Raw genomic sequence first — 17,922 nt, forward strand, 5'->3', positions numbered from 1 at the left:
CCACCATCTCCTTGGTCTTGGTGACATTGAGACGCAGGTAGTTTGAGTTGCACCATATCACAAAGTCCTGTATCAGTTTCCTATACTCCTCCTCCTGTCCATTCCTGACACACCCCACTATGGCCGTGTCATCAGCGAACTTCTGCACATGGCAGGACTCCGAGTTATATTGGAAGTCAGATGTGTACAGGGTGAACAGGACCGGAGAGAGTACGGTTCCCTGTGGCGCTCCTGTGCTGCTGACCACTGTGTCAGACCTACAGTCTCCCAACCGCACATACTGAGGTCTATCTGTCAAGTAGTCCACTATCCAATCCACCATGTGAGAGTCTACTCCCATCTCCGTTAGTTTGTGCTTTAAGATCTTGGGCTGGATGGTGTTAAAGGCACTAGAGAAGTCAAGGAATGTAATCCTCACAGCACAACTGACCCCATCTAGGTGAGAGAGTGATTTGTGCAGCAAATACGTGATAGCATCCTACCTGTCCTGGTGAATGTTCTCGGCTGGAAATGTTGACTGTTAATCCCTCTTCATAGATGCTGCCTGACTTGCTGAGTTTCTACAGCACTTTCTCCGTATTTCTCAAGACCTCCAGCATCTGCAGAATCTCTTGCTTTTACAATGTGCCTTTCAGATTTATTTATTTATCACATACTTTGAAACATACAGTGAAATGCATCGTGTGTGTTGACAACTGACAAAACCTAATGATGCGCTGGTGCAAGTGCACAAGTGTCGTCACACTTTCCAGTGCAACATGATGTCAAGGTTTCTGCCATTGCCGATACGAAAATAAATTACCTCAATAACTAAAAGAACTGGTCCCAGAGCACACGCACTCTTACCACTCAAGCATTCTTCTTAGTTCATTTGTGCATAAGGAGACCTGTCTCTGGTTTCAAGTCTGAATAGAAAACTGCTACTTTTATGCAGAATTTTTCCGTGTAGAAGTTTAGTACAGCCTGCAAAGTCAGGAATTGAAAGGTCGAGCATGGTGGGTTGAATGTTCGAAACTGCATTTATTTCAATGCAAGGTGTATTGTAGGAAAGGCAGATGAGCTTAGGGAATGGATCAGCACGTGGAATTATGACATTGTAGTCATTAGTGAGATTTGCTTTCAGGAGGGACAGGACTGGCAACTCAATGTTCCAGGGTTTTGTTATTTTAGATGTGATAGAGCAGGAGGGATTAAAGGGGGAGGTGTACCATTACCAGTCAGGGAAAATGTCACGGCAGTGCTCAGGAAGGGCAGACTGGAGAGCTCATTTAGTGTGGCTTTGTGGGTAAAACTGAGGAATACAAAATCTATGATCATGTTAATGGGATTATATTGTAGACCAACCAACTGTCCATGGGATTTAGAGGAGCAAATTTGTAGAGAGATCACAAACAGCTTCAAGAAACATAAGGTTTTGATAGTAACACACAGAGAATACTGGAGGAACTCAGCAAGCCAGGCAGCATCAATGGAAAAGAGTACAGTCAACATTTTGGCCAAGTTTCCAGCATCTGCAGATTTTCTCTTGTTTGACTTTGTGATAGTAGGTGATTTTAACTTTCCACATATTGACTGGGACTCCCATACTATAAAAGGGTTGGATGGGATAGAGTTTGTCAAATGTGTTCAGGAAAGTTTCCTTAATCAGTACATAGGAGCCTCAACTAAACAGAGATGATGCTAGATCTCCTGTTAGGGAATGGGACAGGGCAGTTGACAGAAATTTGTGTAGTGGAACACTTTGTATCTAGTGATCTTAATGCCATTAGTTTCAAGGTAATTAAGGAAAAAGATAGTTCTGGTCCTTGGGTTAAGATTCTAAATTAGAGAAAGACCAATTTTGATGGTATCAGAAAGTATCTGGCAAGTGTAGATTGGGACAGGTTGTTTTCTAGTAAAGACGTTCTTGGTAAGTGGGAGGCCATCAAAAGTGAAATTTTAAGTGTACAGAGTTTGTATGTTCCTGTCAGAATGAAAGGTAAGGATACAGGTTTAAGGAAACTTGGGTTTCAAGAAATAATGATGTCCTGGTTAAGAAAAAGGAGGTACGTAGCAGATGTAAGCAGACAGGAACAAATGAGGTACTTGAGGAGTATAAAAATGCAAGAGAACCCTTAAGAAGGAAATCATGAGTTGTTCTAGCAGACAATGTGTAGAACCCCCAAAGGGCTTCTACAAGATACTGTATATTAGGAGCAGACAGAAAGGGACAAACTTTGTCCTCTGGAAGATCAGAGTGGTAATCTATGCATGGAGCAGAAGGAGTGAGGGAGTTCTTAATTGGATTTTTTGCATCAGCTTTTACTCAGAAGATGAACGCAATCTATAGATGAGAGACAATGCAGCAGGGAGGTCATGGACATTCTTCAGATTACAAAGGAGAAGCTGTTTGCTGTCTTGAGGCAAATTAGGGTTGATAAATCCCCAGGGCCTGACAAGGTGTTCCATTAGATCATGTCGCATGCTAGTGCAGACATTGCAGGGGCCCTAGCAAAGATATTTAAAACATCCTTAACCATGGGTGAGGTGCTGGAGGATTGGAGGGTGGCTAATGTTGTTCCATTCTTTAAGAATGACTCTAAGAATAAGCCAGGAAATTACAGGCCTGACATCGGTAGTGGGAAAGTTTGGGAAGTTATTGTAAGGCACTGGATATGTAAGTATTTGGATAGACAGGACTGTTTAGGGATAGTCATCATGGCTTTGTGTGTGGTAAGACGTGTCTAACCAATCTTACAGAGTTTTTTTGAGGATGTAACCAGGAAATGTGATGAAGACACATCAGTGGATGTTGTCTACATGGACTTTAGCAAGGCCTTTGACAAGGTCCCACATGGGAGGTTGGTCAAGAAGGTCCAGTTGATTGGCATTGGATGAAGTAGTAAATTAGATTTGACATTGACTTTGTAGAAGAAGCCAGAGTGGTTGTAGGTGGTTGCCTCTCTGACTTTTGACTGTGACCAGTGGGTGGTGCATGATTCAGTGCTGTGTCTGTTGCTGTTGGCATCCATATCAATGATCTGGATGATAATGTGATAATCTGGATGACATTTTGAAGTTAGTAAAGACAATAGAACTTTAGTTGTTGGGTATGTTTAACATCCCTCTGTTACTCTTATCTCTTCCGTCTCTGACACCCCCCATTGTATAAAGAGATGCTCTGATTTGGGAAGACATTTCTGGAAAAGTCTCAGAATAGTAATAGGGTTATGTTACTGTACCACTGCTGATTCCACAATCTCTTGTATGCTCATTTTAATTAGTGTCCGCTCTCCATAATTTTATAGCTCCTGAATTATCCCTAGCAACAGTTAGCCATTGAGGGAGGAATAAACAGTTCGGCATATTCATCTGCTTTGACACTGCCAGACCTACTGAGTTCTTGCAGCATTGTGCGTGTGTCGCTCTGAATTTCCAGCATCTGCTGAATCCCTTGTTTTTATAACCATTAAGAGACTCAGACAATTCCAGACCAAGGATGGAAAGACAGGACCAAATGAATTCTACTCTGCACTCAGTCCCACACTGCATTTGCACTCAACACTTCCACTACACACCACACACTGTGTAACTTCTAAAGATTAGCTAGGCCCTTACACTTACCTCAGATGGTGAGGACACATCTGATACAATGCAATTAATCTCAAGAACAAAGGGCTAAATACAAAGTTTCAAGGGTTTTAACCCTCCATTAACCTTGCTCTTCTCAGGTTCGGGATGATCATTGGGCTTCTTATATTTCCTTGTTAGCCATGAAGAACTTCAGGACATTTACCGAATACTTAAAGGCTGAGAAAGAATGGACGTACAGAGGCTGTTTCTGATAGTGGGAGAGTCTAGTATTAGAATATAAAGAAGTCCTCTTTGAAAAGAGTCAAGAAGGAATCTATTTAGCCAGAGGGTGATATATCTGTGGAATTCATTGCTATAGACAATGTATGCTGTATGTCACCATATACTACCTTGAGAATCATTTTCCTGTAGGTATACACAGTAAGAACAAAGAAACACATTAGAATCAATGAAAAACCACACACAACAAAGATGGACAAATGTGCAAAAGTCAACAAACTGTGCAAATATAAAAATGAAATAATAATATTAATAATAAATAAATAAGCAATAAATATCAAGAACATGAGACGAAGAGACCTTGAAAGTGGGTTTATAAAACAGTTCAATGTTGGGGTGATGAAGCCGAGTGAAATTATCCCCTCTGGTTCAAGAGCATCTATGGAGGGGAATAAACAGTCAGCATTTCGGGTTGAGATGATGAAGGGTCTTGGAGAAGGCTTAGAGGAAGTGGAGGATCCTTCGGTCCTGATGAAAGGTCTTCATAGATGCTGACTGACCTGCTGAGTTCCTCCACCATTTTTTGTGTGTTGCTAAAGTATTAAAATGCCAGATAATGGGAAGATTTGTGAAACACACACAAAATGTTGGAGGATCCAGCAGGTCAGGTAACATCTATGGAGGGGATTAAACAGTCGACATTATGGGGCGAGACCCTTAATCTGAACCTATCATAGCCTATACTCCAGTATCTGGAACTCAAATTATAACAATATTCCCATTGACTCTTACCAGCTTTTATCAATGCACCATTTTATTACTTCATATTTTTTCTGAAAAATCATCTTCTATGGAGAGGAATAAACGGTTGGTGTTTTCTTCAGAACTGGAAAGGAAGGGGGAGAAGCAGGAATAAGAAGGCGGGAGAGGGGGAGGAGTACAAGCTGGCAGGTGATAGATGAGGCCGGATGAGGGGGAAGGTGGGGTGGGTGTGGGTGGGGTGGTGTAGTAACAAGTCAAAGGTCGAAGAGTTAAAGAGATAAAAAAGAAGAAATCGGATAAGAGATAAGTAAAGATAATCTTTTAAAAATCCTTAAAAATTTAAACAAACATGGTCTTCACCATTTCCCCAGAGTAATCTTTCAATTACTGTTGCTGCCGTTGTTTCAGGAAATGTTCTTATTAGCCAGGGTGTTAAAGGTTACAGGGAGAAGACAGGAGAATGGGGTTAAAGGGAATAATAAATCAGCTGTGATGGAATGGCAGATTAGAGTTAATGGGACAAATAGCCTAATTCTGCCCTTTCATTTTATGGTCTTACAATATTGTCCTAAGTTCATAAAAGGAACTCCATAAGCAGTAGTTCCTTTCTCTTTTTGGTCTCTCTTTTCACATCAAAATAGTGAGCCTTTCAGGCAGGTGGCCACTTTGACAATTTGTCCTTTGAAACAGGACTTCATGACTCTTAGACAATAGACAATAGGTGCAGAAGTAGACCATTTGGCCCTTCGAGCCTGCACCACCATTTTGAGATCATGGCTGATCAATTACTATCAATACCCGGTTCCTGCCTTGTCCCCATATCCCTTGATTCCCCTATCCATAAGATACCTATCTAGTTCCTTCTTGAAAGCATCCAGAGAATTGGCTTCCACTACCTTCCGAGGCAGTGCATTCCAGACCCCCACAACTCTCTGGGAGAAGAAGTTTTTCCTTAACTCTGTCCTAAATGACCTACCCCTTATTCTCAAACCATGCCCTCTGGTACTGGACTCTCCCAGCATCTGGAACATATTTCCTGCCTCTATCTTGTCCAATCCCTTAATAATCTTATATGTTTCAATCAGATCCTCTCTCAATCTCCTTAATTCCAGCGTGTACAAGCCCAGTCTCTCTAACCTCTCTGTGTAAGACAGTCCAGACATCCCAGGAATTAACCTCGTGAATCTACGCTGCACTTCCTCTACAGCCAGGATGTCCTTCCTTAACCCTGGAGACCAAAACTGTACACAATACTCCAGGTGTGGTCTCACCAGGGCCCTGTACAAATGCAAAAGGATTTCCTTGCTCTTGTACTCAATTCCCTTTGTAATAAAGGCCAACATTCCATTAGCCTTCTTCACTGCCTGCTGCACTTGCTCATTCACCTTCAGTGACTGATGAACAAGGACTCCGAGATCTCTTTGTATTTCTCCCTTACCCAACTCTACACCATTCAGATAATAACCTGCCTTCCTGTTCTTACTCCCAAAGTGGATAACCTCACACTTATTCACATTAAACGCCATCTGCCAAGTATCTGCCCACTCACCCAGCCTATCCAAGTCACCCTGAATTCTCCTAACATCCTCATCACATGTCACATTGCCACCCAGCTTAGTATCATCAGCAAATTTGCTGATGTTATTTTCTATGCCTTCATCCAAATCGTTAACGTAAATGGTAAACAGCTGTGGTCCCAATACCGAGCCCTGTGGCACCCCACTAGTCACCACCTGCCATTCAGAAAAACACCCATTCACCACTACCTTTTGCTTTCTATCTGCCAACCAGTTTTCTATCCATTTCAATGCCTTCCCCCCGATGCCCTGAGCCTTGATTTTACCCACCAATCTTCTTCAATTTTCTTCAATTTTCTTCTTGTAAATGAATTCTCTTCATGCTCGCAGGACACTCAACTTCAGGGAAGGAAGGCTCAATAGAAAATGCACACTTTCTAGAGAATCTCACCGATCCACTGAAGTATATATTTGTACTGATTTCATAAGGATAGAGATTTGCAGAATCTTTGTCATTATGGCATCAGCACATAATTACATTCTCCCATATGTAATTAGGCATTTCATAAAATGTTCAGATGTGCAAATGTGAGCCTAAATAATATGGTTTAATCTTCACCATGTGGTACTTGTAATATTGACTATAAGTCTTCTTCTTCTAAAGTCCATTACCCTGACTGGGGCATAGGCCACCGACATCAGCTTGCCAGAGTCCTCTATCGTGGGCTCATTTTTGAAGTTGTCCCCAGGTATAGCTCATCTTTGAAGATCCTTCCTCTCCCAGAGATGAGGTTTTTAGAGCTTCTGTTAGTGTTTCTACAGCTCTGGGTTTTTATGGGGTTACTAGAACCTATACCAACATTCTCCTTTCACAGCTGGGCTTGGGACCATCTATGGATTAAGCGTAGGATTAATCAATCACTTCTCATGGCTTTACAATGGCAGGATTCTTAGCAATGGAGGAGCAGAAGGATCTTGGGACCATGTACATAGATCCCTCAAAGTTGCCGCACAATTTGATAGGGTGATTAAAAAAGCTTATGGAGTGTTAGCAAGTTGGCGCCAGCGAACAATGCTACCACGGGCAACATCCTCAAGATGGTCCACGAAACTGTTCCTTTCACTTCTTTTACATCTTCTTTTTCTTTCAAATGTGTTTCTGGCACTGTTGGAGCCCATGATCTGCAGTTTAATGGCGTGTTTCAGGCCAATGGAGCGATCTGGTACTTTGCTGTCTCCAAGAGGGTTCCAGGAGATGAGTGTCCTCTTCAAGGCTAAGAAGTTTGGAGATGGGGTGCGAGCCCATGATCAATTCCACTTCTTGCTGATCTCGCTGATTAAAGTGTTGAGGAAGATTGAAAACATCGAGGTGAGTGTGGAAGGCGAGTGAGTGTTCAGCACTGTCTATCAGCCTCTTGCTTGCTGCTGAAGGAAGGTCCCTCGCTCTCTCTCCCTTGATGCTGTTGGAGGATGATGCTGGAGCAAGGCTTAATCCACGCAGTTTTGGATTGGACTGTAGTTCACATTACGATGTGTTTTCTGGTTTCTGGTCGCTCCTTTTTCTATTGCTATTTCTGAGCAATTTTGAATCAGGGCAGCCTGCAGGATAATGAACACTGAGCTGAACTGAATATGGACTCATTCGTTTGTGTTTTATATTCTGTGATTCTGGTCATTCTTTTTTGCTGCCATTTGCGCCATTTGTTTTTAATGCATAGGGGGTGGTTCATGTGTTTCTTTGAATGGATTCCATGGCTTTCTTTCTTTTGCGGTTGTCTGTGGGGAAGATGAATCTCAGGGTTGTATACTGCACACATATTTTGATAATAAATGTAGCTTGAATCTTTTGAATTAGTGAGAACATTGCGTTCAAGAGCCACAAAATAATGTTGCAGCTCTATGAAACTCTGATTAGACTACACTTGGAGTATTGTGTTCAGTTCTGGTCACCTCATTACAAGAAGAAGATGTGGAAGCTTTAGAGAGGGTGCAGAGGAGACGTGAAAGGATGCTGCCAGGTTTAGACATTGGTGAAACAGGTTATCATTAAGAAGCTTTTAAAGGAGAATGGAAAAGCAGAGAGGTGAAGTTCAGGGAGGGGTGGTGAGATGCTTGTTAACTGAAGGGAAATGAAATTGAACCCAATCAAAGATTACAAGTTGAATGAATGCAGTATTTCAAAGGAATTTGCAGTTAGATGAGAATGCAGAGATAGGCAGGAGGGGTAATTCATGAAGGGATTTGCTGGGAACTCTAACATTAATTGGGAGCCAGCATAGACTGAAGATGATATGTGAAAAGGCCAGTTAAGGCACAGTGAGAGTGGTTGGGGAACTTGAGCTTCTGTCACACCAAGAGATAACATCTCTGGTGGCCAACAATTCACTCCGTTGTTTAAGACACCACTTGGACCCCAAGCCATTTTAACGTGATCCCCTTTGATTCCTGTCATGGATGATCTCTAATCTAACAAACAGAACATAACCCTGTCTTAATGAAGAGTCTCAGCCTAAAATGTTGACTGGTTATTCCTCTCCATTTATGCTACCTGACCTGCTGAGTTTCTCCAGCTCTTTGTGTGCGTGTTACACTGGATGTTGAGCATCTACAGAATCTCTTGTGTCAGCAATAATGGAATATCACAGAGAAAGACAGATTATAAGGTGCAAGGCCATGGAGAGGTAGATTGGGAGCTCAAGAGACATTTTATCAAACTCGAGGATCACAGAACGGGTGCCACAGTAATTTAGTGATTAGTGTGACACTGTGACCGCTCAGGGTGTCGGAGTACAGAGTTCAATTGTGACACCGTCTGTAAGAAGTTTGTACAATCTTCCTGTGAGTGCGTGGGTTTTCTCCAGGTGATCCAGTTTCTTCCCACAGTCCAAAGACGTATCAGTTAGCAGGCTAATTGGCTAGTGTAAATTGTCCTATGATTAGAGAAGGGTTAAATAGGTAGGTTGCAAGGTGATGTGGCTCATTGAGCCAGAAAGGCCTGTTCTGTGCTGTATATCTAAATAAAAAAAGCATTCAAAAGAGAAACATAAATTAAATTTCAAAATTAAATACATTTATCAAATTAATAAAGTAAATTTATTATCAAAGTACTTATACTGTATATCACCATACACAACCCTGAGATTTATTTTCTTGTGGGCAGTCGTAGTAAATACAAGAAACACAATAGTATCAACGAAATACTGCAACAAACAGAACGGTCAACAACCAATGCACAAAAGGCAAAAAACTGAGCAAATATAAAAATAAAATAAAATAATAATAATAAATATATAATCAATGAGTATTGAGAGCATGAGATGAAGAGTCATTGAAAGTGAGTTTATAGAATATGGCAACAGTTCAGTGCTGGGGTGAGTGAAGTTGAGTAAATTCATCCCATCTGGTTCAAGAGCCTGATGATTGAGAGGTAATAACTGTTCCTGAACTTGGTAGTGTAGGTCTTGAGGCTCCTGTATCCCTGTCCTCAGCTGGAATGGCCCCCACATGACCCAGCGATATCACATTCTGGGAGCAATTAGAAAGAGGCAATCAATGCCAGGCTGTCCCACTGACACCTGAGCTGTGAGCAAATCGATATAATTGAGGACTAGAGCAACACGCACACAAAATGCTGAAGGAACTCAGCAGGTCAGGTAGCATCTATGGAGGGGAATAAACAGTTGACGTTTCAGGCTGAGATGATGAAGTATCTTGGAGAAGCCTAGAGAAAATGAGAAGTTCCTTCAATCCTGACGAAAGGTCTCTGTAGACACCACTTGACCTGCTGAGTTCCTCCACCGTTTTGTGTGTGTTGCTGAAGTATTAAAATGTCAGGTAATGGGAAGATTTGTGAAACACACACACAATGTTGGAGGATTCAGTAGGTCAGGTAACATCTATGGAGGGGATTAAACAGTCAACATTATGGGGTGAGACCCCTAATCTGAACCTATCACAGCCGAGACTCCAGTATCTGGAACTCAAATTATAACAATATTCCCATTGACTCTTATCAGTTTTTATCAATGCACCATTTTATTACTTCATATTTTTCTGAAATATCATCTTCTATGGAGAGGAATAAACAGTTGGTGTTTTCTTCAGAACTGGAAAGGAAGGGGGTGAAGCAGGAATAAAAAGGCAGGGAGAGGGAGGAGGAGTACAAACTGGCAGGTGATAGGTGAGGCCGGATGAGGGGGAAGGTGGTGTGAGTGGGGGAGGGGTTGTGAAGTAAGAAGTTGGGTCAAAGGTGGAAAAGGTAAAGGGCTAAAAAAGAAGGAATCTGATAGGAGACAAGTAAAACTAATCTTTAAAAATTCTTTAAGAATTTAAACAAGCATGGTCTTCAGCTTGCTCATTGAATTTCCCCAGAGTAACCTTTCAACTACTGTTGTTGCCCTTGTTCCAGGAAATGTTCTCATTAGTCAGGGTGTTAAAAGTTATGCGGAGAAGGCAGGAGAATGAGGTTAAAAGGGATAATAAATCAGCCCTGGTGGGATGGTGGAGCAGACTCAATGGGCCAATTGGCCTAATTATGCCCCTATAGTCACACGGTGTAATGGTCTTCTGGAGAGGACAGTGGGCCATGGAAGAACGGGAAGAAGGAGGGGCACTAGAGTGAGGCGGTGGGCAGGTGAGGGGAAGAGAAGGAGTAAGAGGGGAACCAGAATGAGGAATGGAAAAAGAGACAAAGAAGGAGGGGAATAAATTACCGGAGGTTGGAGAAATCAATTTCATGCTGTCAGGTCAGACCATAAGACCATAGGACATTGGAGCAGAATTAGGCCATTCATCCCATCGATTCTGCTCCACCATTCCATCATGGCTGATCCCAGATCCCACTCAACCCCATACACCTGCCTTCTCACCATATCCTTTGATGCCCTGACTGATCAGGAAACAATCAGCTTTCACCTTAAATATACGCATGGACTTGGCCTCCACCGCAGTCTGTGGCAGAGCATTCCACAGACTCACTACTCCCTGGCTAAAAAAAAATCCTCCTTACCTGTTCTAAAGGGTCACCCCTCAATTTTGAGGCTGTGCCTTCCAGTTCTGGATACCCCCACCATAGGAAACATCCTCTCTACATCCACCCTATCTAGCCCTTTCAACATTCGTTAGGTTTCAATGAGATTGGAGGCGATCTAGACAGAATATGAGGTGTTGCTCCTCCAATCATGGCAATAGAGGAAGCCATGGACAGATGACAAAATGGGAATGGGATGTCAAATTGAAATGGGTGGCCACAGGGAGACCCTGCTGTTTGTGGTGGACAGAACAAATGTGCTTGTCGAAGCAATTGCCCAATCTGTATCAAGCTTCTCCAAAGTAGAGGAGTCCATACTGGGAGCACCGGATGCAATAGATGACCCCAACAGACTAGCCGGTGAAGTGCCACCTCACCTGGAAGGACTGTTTAGAGCCCTGAATGGAGGTAAGGGAGCAGGTGTAAGGACAGGTGTAGCACATGTTCAAAATTCAAAGTTCAAAGTAAATTTACTGTATTATCAAAGTACATATATATGTCACTATGTACAGCCCTGAGATTCATTGTCTTGTGGGCATGCTCAATAAATCCATAACCATAACAGAATCAATAAAAGACCACATCAACTCGGGTGTTCAACCAGTGTGCAAAAGGCAACAAACTGAGTAAGTACAAAAATATACAAATAATAATAATATTAATAAATAAGCAATAAATATCTAGAACATGAGATGAAGAGTCCTTGAAAATGAGCCCATAGGTTTTGGGAATATTTTAGTGATGGGGAGGGGGAGTGGTGAGTGAAGTTGAGCGAAGTTATCCCCTTTGGTTCAATGAGCTTCCAAATACAGGAACATCCAAGTACTGTTTCAATGTTCAAAGTAAGTTTATTATCGAAGTATGTATATGGCACTATATACTACCTTGAGATTCATTTTCTTGCAGGAATTCTCAGCAGAACAAAGAAATACAATAGAATCAGTGAAAAACTACACACAAAGGCTGACAAACAGCAATGTGCAAAAGAAGACAAACTGTGCAAATACAAAAAACAACAAATAAATAAATAATACTGAGAACATGAGTCCTTGAAAAATGAGTTTTCAGGTTGTGGAATCTTTTCGGAGTTCAGGTGAGTGAAGTTATCCACACTGATTTGGGAACTTGTCTTTGTGAGGTGAGTGAAGTAGGCTGCTTATCGCAGAGCCTTGTGGTGCACCTAAGCTGCTGGTGCTTGTGGAGGAGATGTTGTCTAGACCCATCCCACAGTCTCTTTGACCACCTACCATCAGGCAGAAGGTACCACAGTATAAAAACAAGGGTTGTTAGTCTGGGTAGCAGCTTCTTCCCCAGTCTGTGAGACTTCTGAACACTCTGTTAGCACCCAGTACACATTTTTATGATAGCGACAGTGGCATTATACTGCTGCATATTTAATTATATGCTGTACATGCACCTTATGTCAACTTGTACATCTACAAAATACTTCTGTTATTTGTTAATATTATTGGGTTAATATTTTATGTATTGTGTGTACTGTGTTTTGCACCCTGGTCCCAGATGAATGTTGTTTCATTTAGCTGTATACCTGTATACAGTTGATGGACAATGAACTTCAATTTAAACATGAACTTGCTGTCAATGTGAACTGTTGGAGCACTTCCAGCACAATGAATTATAAATCTTCTTTTATTTCAGGGTGCATCATCTACATTATTTTAATTTTGTGTTACAAAGCTCACAGTGACGGAAGTTACCTTTGTAACCAAAATTACCTTTTCAAACAGGGATGGATGATAATTACTAGCCTTGTCCATGACTATGACTCTGGTGTAAACTTGGCGACATCAACAAAATCAAGGACCATGCCCGCACTGGCCATTAGAGCTACGAAGGAGAGCATTCAGACTATGAGACTACAAGACCATAAGACATCGGAGCAGAATTAGGCCATTCAAACCATTGAGAGAGGGCAGCATAGTAGTGTGGTGGTTAGCACAATGTTTTACAGTATGAGCGACCCAAGTTCAATTCCTACCATTGCCTGTAGGGAGTTTGTATATTCTCCCCGTGACCGTGTGGATTTCCTCTGGGTGTTCTGGTTTCCTCTCACAGTCCAAAGATGCACCATTTGGTAGGTTAATTGGACATTGTAAATTGTCCTGTGAATAAGCTAGGATTAAATCAAAGGATTGCTGGGAGGCTTGGCTTCAAGGTCCGGAAGGACCTTTTAACCTACTCTAAGGTCAATCTAGCTTTTTTTCCCACAAAGCCCTCCATTTTGCTATTATCCATGTGCCTACTTGAGAGTTTCTTAAATGCCCCTAATATATCTGCCTTTACCACCAACTTTGGCAGGATGTTTCACACACCTACTATTCTGTGTAAAGAACTAACTTTGACATCCCCAGTATATTTTCCTCCAATTATCTTAAAATTATGCCTCCCTGGTATTAACCGATTCCGTCCTGGGAAATAGTCTCTGGCTGCCAACTCAATCTATGCCTCTTATCATCTTGCACTCCTCTCTCAGGTCTCCTTTCATCCTCCTTCACTCCAAACAGAAAAGCTCTAGTTCACTTAACCTATCCTTGTAAGATAAGATGGAATAGCAGAGCAGATTTGATGGGCCATATGGCCTTATTCTGATCCTATGTCTTATGGTCTCTCTAGTCCAGGTAGCATCCTGGTAAATCTCCTCTGCACTCTCACGAAGGCTTCCACATCCTATTGATGAAGGTGCGAATATTCTGCATCAATTTCTTTTTATTACCTGGATGTATTTATGTATGGCCTGATCTGTCTGAAAGGCATGCAGGCATTTTTCTCTGAACGTCAGCACCCATGACAATAATAAACCAATAATAAACTGCTACACCTTAACCTGGTGATCAACAGAAATCCATATGAAGGAAATCAGACAAATGACAGGCCTTCCCATATGACAACGGTTAAAGGAAGAGAATAATCAGAATCGAATTTTTAAGTTTAAAGTTCAAAATGACTTTCTTATCAAAGAACATGTACGTCAGCAATTACTACCCTGAGATTGATTTTCTTGTGGGCATTCACAGCGGATGCAAAGGAATACAAGAGAATCAATGAAAACGTACACACCAGCAAAGATGGACAAACAACAAATGTGCAAATACAAAAATAAATAAATACATCATAAATAAATTTATTTACATCAAAAATTTATTTACATCAAAAATAAATACATCATAAATAATTTTGAGAACATGAGTTGTAGAGTCCTTGATTGAATCAGATTTATTGCCACTGACTTTGATGATGTGAAATTCTAAACACAACAGCTTCTGCAGATGCTGGTAACCCAAACAAGCAACACATACAAAATGCTGGAGGAACTCAGTGGGTCAGGCAGCCTCTGTGGAAAGGAATAAACAGTCAAGTTTCAGGTGAGACCCTTCATCAGGGTGGTATGGTAAGAGAGCAGATAGCTTAATCACATTACAGTGTCAGCAGTTACTGATTGGGCTCAAATCCTGCCACTGTCTATAAAGAGTTTGTACATTCTACCTGTGATTGTATGGGTTTCCTCTGTGTGCACTCGTTTCCTCCCATGTTCCAAAGACTTATGGGTTATTCAGACTTAGTAAGTTTTGAGCATGCTGCGTTGGCATTGGAAGCATGGCGACACTTGTGGACTGCCCCCAGCACACCCTCAGACTGTGTGTTAACAATGCATTTTACTGCATGTTTTCATGTATATGTGACAAATAAGGCCAATTTGAATCTTAGTAAGTACAGGGCAAAGTCCGAAAATTACTATAAATTAACACAATAAATAGTGCAAAAGAAGGTATAATAAGTTAATGTTCATGGGGTCATTCACCATTCAGAAATATAATGGTGGAGTGAAGAAACGGTATTTACAGAATCTTTGAGTGTGGGTGTTTTGGCTCCTGTACCTCCTTCCCGATGGTAGTTACAAGACCTGTGCTACATTTGCACATTCAATTCTGGCAGCCGAGTTCTGTACAAGAAAACCAGGTACGACTTGCAGAGGGCTATCTCGAGAGCAAAGGAATAATTCTGAACAAGGTTGGAGGTGGAATCAGATGAGCATCAACTCTGACAGGGTTTGCAGGCTATTGCTTCCTACAAAGCAAAACCTAACATCATGAATGGCAGTGATGTTTCACTCCCAGATTAGTTCAATGCCTTTTATGTTCGCTTGGAAAAGGAGAATAAAACTACAGCTATAAGGATCCCTGCAGCATTCGGTGACCCTGTGGTCTCTGTCTTGGTGGCTGACATCAGACTGTCTTTCAAGAGGGTGTACCCTCACAAGGCAACAGGCCCTGATGGAGTACCTGGTAAGGCTTTGAAGACTTGTGCCAACCAGTTGGCAGGGGTGTTCAAAGACATTTTTGATCTCTCAATACTACAGTGCTTCAGAAGGAGAACAATTATACCAATACCAATAAGGTGTGCTGCCTTATGACTGTCACCCAGTATTACTCATTTCTACAGTGATGAAATGCTTTGAAAGGTTGGTTATTGCTGGAATGAACTCTTGTCTCAGCAAGGACCTGGACCCACTGCAATTTACCTATCACCACAATAGGTCTATAGCAGATGCAATCTCATTGGCTCTTCATGGATCACCTGGACAATACAAATACTTATGTTAGGATGCTTATTATTGTGTTAAGCAGCTCAGTGTTTAACACAATCATCCAAGAGTTCTGATGAAATAGCTCCAGAACTAGGGACTCTGTATCTCCCTCTGCAGCTGGATCCTTGACTTCCTAACCAGAAGACCATAATCCATGCAGATCAGAATAGCATCTCCACCTCATTGATAATCAGCACTGGTGCACCTTGGGATGCATGCTTAGCCCACTGCTCTATCTCTCTACTCCCAAGACTGTGTGGTTAGGCTGCATCATAGCCTGGTATGGGAATATCAATTCCTTTGAGTGGAAGATCCTATAAAAGCTAATGGATTCAGTCCAGTACATCACGGGTAAAACTCTCGCAAGCATTGAGCACATTTACATGAGGCGTTGCTGTAGAAAAGTAGCATCCATCATCAAAGATCCTCACCAGCCAGGGAATGTTCTTTTCTCGCTGCTGCCATCAGGTAGAAGGTACAAGTGTCTCAGGACTCGTACCACCAGGTTCAAGAACAGTTATTACTCCTCAGCCATTAGGCTCTTGAACAAAAGGGGATAACTACACTCATTCTATTTCTAGTGTTCTCACAAGGGATGGTCTCACATTAAGGACTCTTTATCTTGTTATTTCATGCTCTTTCATTTCATGTTATTTGATACTGGTTATTTATTGCTATTTATTTATATTTGCATTTGCACTGTTGTTCGTTGTTCCTGTTACTGTTCTATTGATTTGTTAAGTATGCCCACATGAAAAAGAATCTCAGGGGTGTATGCGGTGACATGTATGTACTCTGATAATAAATTTTACTCTGAACTTTGAACAGCTCAAAGCCATCTATAACTTTGCTGATGATACAACTATTATTGGCAGAATTTCAGATGGTAGTGAGAGAGCATACAGGAGCGAGATATATCAGCTAGTTGATGCTAGTTGCAGTAACAACCTTGCACTCAACGTCAGTAAGATGAAAGAACTGATTGTGGACTTCAGAAAGGGTAAGGTGAGGGAAAACACACCAAGTCTCATAGACGGATCAGAAGTGGAAAGAATGAATAATTTCAAGTTCATGGGTGTCACCATCTCTGAGAATTTAACCTGGACCCAATATATCGATGCAGCTACAAAGAAGACAAGAGAGCAGCTATATTTCTGAGGAGATTTGGTATGTCACTAAAAGACTCTCGCAGTTTTCTACAGATGTACTGTGGAGAGTATTCTAACTGGCTGCATCACTGCCTGGTATGAGGGTTGGGGGTGGGAGTGGCTACTGTACAGGATCAAAGTAAGATACAGAGAGTTTAAACTTAGTCAGCTCCATCATGGGTAGTAGACTCCATAGTATCCAAAACATCTTCAAGGAGCAATGCCTCAAAAAGGTGGCATCCATCATTAAAGACCCCCATCACCCAGGTCATGTCTAGCTCTCATTGCTACCATCAGGAAGAAGGTACAGAAGCCTGAAGCACACACTCAGTGATTCAGCGACAGCTTCTTCCCCTCTGCCATCCGATTTTTGAATGGATATCGAACCCATGAACATACTTTGTAATTTCTCTTTTTTTGCACTATTTAATATTTAATTTAATTATTTTTTATATATATATATATATATATATACTTACAGTAATTGTGTTATTTTTCTATTAGAATGTAATGCTGCTGCAAAGATAACAGATTTCACCACATACATCAGTGATATTAAACCTGATTCTGAGAAGAAGGTGTGTCCAGGATGAGGATGAGCCTTAGTGATGGATACCTGCCGAGTTGCAAGGGGGCTGAAAAAACTGGGATGGGGGGGGTGGGGCTAGAGGAGTGAAAGACTTGGGAATTCTCCAATTCTCCTCAGATTATTTCGTTTGGGTAAGCAGTTCATTAGTTTCTCCCCTTCTCCAGTCATGCATCTGTCCTAGTGTTACAGCCATAGATGTCAGGATGCTCTACCTCTGGATTTGAAGGCAGCGTCCAGCAGACCAGTTTACAGTTGAGAGGGCAGCATTCATTTACAGCGGGACAGTGCTGGCCAACGAGCAGCAGCGATCTAATACGTGAACCGATTCTTCCTCCGCCGATTCTGCTTGACCCGCTGACCACTCAACCCGTGTTTCTCTTCACACCGCTGCGTTCTGCTGCGGTAGCGGCGCCCACACCCAACAAGATCCCACAAGTCAACACTCCCTGTGCCCGGCTCCTCGACTGGTTTCAGAGGAG

This window comes from Hemitrygon akajei, chromosome 9, assembly GCF_048418815.1.
Source record: "Hemitrygon akajei chromosome 9, sHemAka1.3, whole genome shotgun sequence".
Lineage (NCBI taxonomy): Eukaryota > Metazoa > Chordata > Chondrichthyes > Myliobatiformes > Dasyatidae > Hemitrygon > Hemitrygon akajei.